The 4,998-nt window shown below is 49.7% G+C and overlaps 1 non-coding gene across 1 annotated transcript; it reads right to left on the reverse strand.

Moving 5' to 3' along the window:
- Positions 1 to 987: 987 nt before the first annotated feature.
- TRNAL-AAG lies at positions 988 to 1,068 on the reverse strand. The gene has a single exon. It is a non-coding gene; the product is annotated as a tRNA-Leu (tRNA).
- Positions 1,069 to 4,998: the final 3,930 nt, after the last annotated feature.

Here is a 4,998-nt window from a genome sequence, read left to right on the forward strand (position 1 = left end):
TGCTGCCAACACCCGCCCCTAAAAATGGATTTGTAGGGGCGGGTGATGCTACAGTAACCACACTCTATTTGTAGTAACGGGTGAAATTTTGGTTCGCCCTTAAAAAAATCGAGGCGTTCCTACAAATTATTTTTGTAGTAGTGAGATACTCCCTCCATTCCAAAATAAATACAATTTTAAAACCGGACACGCAAATCAATGTATGGTGTGAAATTATTAAAATACCTCTTTTTTGTGAGAACAATCCGAACACTATATTGTCTTTTTTTAAGAAAACTCCGGATACTCTTGCCTTTTATGGTACTTGAGTCAAACTAGCAATTTTTTGTGGGATAAATTTCAAACTCTAGATGTGTAATTATTTTGGGACGGAGGGAGTAAACATTAAATATAATGGCTGGGGGATGAGAAGATACACAAGAGAGAAGATAAGGGGAGCTGCAGCAAAGGGTAAATTTGTCTTTTTATCGATCTCCTTATTAGATATAGTTATTTTATTTGATGTTGTGTGTTACTCCCTCCGTTCCAAATTATAAGTCATTCCAAGAATTTTGAAGAGTCAAACCATTTCAAAGTTTGACAAAATTTATAGAGAAAAACACAAAGATTTATAACATCAAATAGATATACGGTGAAAATATAGCTAACAAAGAATCTAATGATACTTAATTGGTATCATAAATGTTATTACCTTGTTATAGTAGCGTTTTCACAAAATGCTGAAAACAAAATTGACTTTGGCGATGTGTTCTGCACAAGACCGTGCTTTCGCAGCGTGCTGTGGATAAATTTCTCTTGCAATATTGATTCAGTGACAGTTTTGCGGAATTCTGCAAGAACAGCAACGAATAGAGTGAGCACATCTTGGGTTGAGGTCGAACTTTTGTTTAACGTTTTCGTAGAATGAAAATTTCCTGGGAAAATAAAGCTATAGCCTATCGGAAATCTGAGAAGGAGAAAGAAAAAGAAGCAAAAACGCAAAATTATTGACGAGAGTGGGATTTGAACCCACGCCCTTTCGGACCAGAACCTTAATCTGGCGCCTTAGACCAACTCGGCCATCTCGTCTTTGTGGCTAGCGTGGAGATTAAACTTATATCATTTGCACAATAGATAAGAATGTAAACCACTAAACATAAGAAACCGATTCTCTTCCACTAAACGAAATTAACCGAATTGACTACAGTAGTATATTTTAGCTTTACGGACAAACCACCAATCATAGTTCTGTCTTCTGTTCGCCAACTTATGTACAAGATGACGAACGGATCTTGTACGGTTGTAACTTGCAAGGTTTGGAGTGGAACTTGTGGGGCGGTGTGGAGTGGAACTGAACATCTGATGATTCAGTGACAGAAGAACGGAGGAGCGCACAGTGTTCTTCACTTCTTCCTCCTGTTCACCTTTTTCTTGTTGAGGGGATCCTCCTGATACGCCCCCTCACTGAATGCTAGATATGAACAGAACAGAAGGCCCAACGTTCTGACAATATATGGCCCAAATATATTCCATGGGCCTGGACCATTAGCGAGCCTAAACTTAAGGATCCCGCATGGGTTTCTCACCCGGATCTTTTTTTTAAAAAAAAATATTCATTATTGCTGCTCTCACCGTAGTGCTAGTGCGCCCGGGATAAAATACATAAATAAATAAATAAAAATCGCAGTGAACGCTACTGTTTCGGAGCTGCAATCAGTTGTTGGACGCTCGTTTACTACAAGCAGATGGGTAGGAGCTGCATTCGCATGCGCAGTGTTGAGCCATTGGCAGCACATCCGAATGAGGTGAAGTGTACACTGATCGCCACCTGGTCTACTGCATAGTCACAGGATTCGGGGTCGATGCCTCGTCCCTCGACCCGGGAACGTCGTTCCGATTCGAGGGTCGGGGTCGAAGAGGGTCAGTGTCCCATTCAAGGTTGGATCGTGTCCTGGTTTGAAAGGGGTCGCAGCCCCATTGCTAGCAGATTTAATTGTGATAAGGAGGTTAAAACAGTGGATTGGTGTGATTTTTGTTAGACAATGAGCTGAGTACGTGTAGCATGGTCTAAATGTACTCTTTTATATGTTTCTTATATGCTTGTGCAGATTAGTTTCTTCATTAGTAGCATATATATAGTTTTTGTCTTTATCGACCCGAAGATATGGACCCCGATGAATCAGGGTCGCGTCTCACATAATAATTTATCGTTACATAGATGTATACCCCCTTCGTACCATAATTTTATAAAGTGACGACCCTCGACCCTCGACCCCGTTCTTCGACCTGGTCGACCCAGGAACTTTGTGACTATGGTCTACTGTTACTGCGTCCCAAGAATAATAGGGACGATTTTCCTATGGGAAGTACTAATACCTAGTCTGATCACAGCTAGCTAGCTTGACAGGCAAGAGTTACAGCAATTGCATGCATGGGCGATCCTATTCATGCCTGCCAACTAATAAATCCCGGATGCTGAGGTTGAGACTGACGGCCAGCTAGCTGGTGGCTGACGCCTCGCGCTGCTCTTTCTGGTGCGGCTCGATACAACCAAAAGGAAAGTAGCACTGGCAGTAGTGGCATCGAAGCAAGACAAACAGCCGCATCATTTCTTGTTCGTCCAGGCTTGGACCCATCAGCCGATCCTCGTCCGTGGCTGGAGCTAGCTAGCTACCTTGCTTGCTTGCTCGCTCATTATCTACTAGGAAGAAAGGCGCGCTACGCCGCGCCGGGACGTCGGCCCTGCTCGCCGCCGGTCCTCCCTGTCGCGGAGCTCCGAGCAGGGAGCGGAGCTCGAGCAGGGGAGGCGGATCTCGAGGAGGGGGCTCGAGCAAGGAAAGAGAGAGAAAATGGGGCCTGCTCGGCCGGCCGTCGCCGCTGCCCGCCGCGTCGGGTCGAACGCCGCCGCCACCGTGCGCCGGGTCGAACGCGCCGCGCCGAGGAGAGCTCCAGCAGGCCGCCGCGCCGTCGCACACAGGTCGCGGCGGACATGGCTGGAGCCGCGCCGGTCGCGCCGTGCGCATGCCGCACCGCACGCAGGGGCCGGGCGGCCGCCGCAAGAGGCCCCGCTGCGCCCACGCCCGGCTGCCGGCGGCGGAGATCTGCGGGGGAGAGGGCGGCCGGCTCAGGTGCGCGCGGTTCGATCCGCCGCCGCCGTGTCGCGTTCCCGCCAGCGAGGGAGGGGGAGTGGAGGAAGGCGCGGCGGAGAGGGGGAGAGGCGCCGAGGAGCAGTGGGGTGGCGGCCACGGACGGCGACCGGTGGTAGGGGAGGAGGGCGAGGGACGGAGGGCGGTGACCACCGGCGGGGGCGGAGGGCAGCGGGGCGGACGACGAGTGACGTTAGGGTTAGGGGAGAGGGAGGCGGAGGAGGGGGCGCAGTGGGGCTCGGGCGGATGGTGGGAGGGTAGGCGGCGGGGGTTTTTTGCAAAAAGATATAGACGTCGGGTTTGATTAGAAACAAACTGAAGGGTCTATTCGCAAAAAATCTAACGAGTGGCCTGGATCGATCTCCTGCGCCGGATCGGACGGTCCGCGTCGGGCGTCCCTCCAGCGGCGCCACGCGTCGCTCCCGGGTGAAGGGAGCGCGGAGAGAGCTACCTACTGAAGTGCCCCGACCCGAAGATCAAGACTAAACCATGTATTAATTACCGAATAAGGTCTCCGGCATAATACATGTTACATCAAGTGGAGTCCAGAGTCATACAGAGTTTTATTTAATACGTACATGAGGAGTAAAGTGACAACACAAAGCTACACAGAACAACCATAGGATAACAACTAGCATAACGACATGCAGGACTAGCTCTTCATCCATCACGGCTCCACTCGAAAAGCTTGGGTGCGGACACGATCTACTCGTAGTCTTCTGGCACAAAGTCAGGTTCCTCTGGACAAAAATCAACAGGGGTGAGTACAAAAGTACTCAGTAAGCTCCACCTCGCCCTACGGGAGGGGAATGACATGCACGACGCACATTAAGCACAATGCATTAGCAATGCAACTAATGGTATGCAACTCTTCCCGACACAACCCCCAGTAGGTAGCTCACTAGTTGTCAGGACCACACCGTAGCCTGTCCATACCGTGTACACGGACCATTCGAATGGATTATACACTCTGTAGAGGTTGTACGCTTTACCCACACGCACTTCACCGTCCAGAGATGGCTCCGTCATAGCCGACACCCAGCCGTGGCTCAACCCCGACTAGTCGCCCCCAAACCCTCGGGTCTGGACCAATCCAGGTCCCACCCCAAAACATATCCATCTCGGACGACTACCAGGTTAGCCAGTGGGATTAGGCTAAGGTTTGCCCATACAAACTCATGTGGTCGTACTGAAAGTAAGCTAGGTGAGATATCAAAACAACTCGGTCCTTATGGTTCACCAGGGCAGCAACCATCTCTCAACATGTCAACTCGAGCCTACCACCACGGCAGCACTCACCTGCCAGTCTACCACCACGGTAGCGCCGGCTCCAGCATACCCAGCTGCCCTGGTCTCAGCCAGATCCCTTCGTATCCTATTCTCAGCTCTGGATATGCATGACTACTCAGATGCATGCATGAGCACACTCAATCACTCAAGTACTGGTATATGTAATCGATCCTAGACACAGGCTATAGCTAATCGTCCTCACATGGATACAACCGCTCACGTAGGGGTCGATGAAACTTGCCTTCGCTTACGTACGCGGCAGCGGCGGCGGCTTCCTGCTCGTGGTACGGGTCTTCTGGCTCCTTGGCGGGCTCCTCCTCGGTCACTCCGTGATCTACGGGCGAAAATGGCACAACCGGCAAACAACACAAGCAAGCAATAAGCTCTAATGGAGATGAAAATAGGAGGAATAGATAGTATATGATTTGAGGAGAGTTTAGGAAAAAGAGTTGATATGAAGGAGATATTGAGTTTACAGTATTGATTGATAGAATGATTTGGATTAAGTGCTCACAGCCTGGTGGGTGTTTTAGGCCTTTGTTGTGGAGTTAATGGTCAGGAGAGCTGCCTGCCATCTCACTTT

This window comes from Panicum virgatum, chromosome 9N (assembly GCF_016808335.1).
Source record: "Panicum virgatum strain AP13 chromosome 9N, P.virgatum_v5, whole genome shotgun sequence".
NCBI classification, from domain to species: domain Eukaryota; kingdom Viridiplantae; phylum Streptophyta; class Magnoliopsida; order Poales; family Poaceae; genus Panicum; species Panicum virgatum.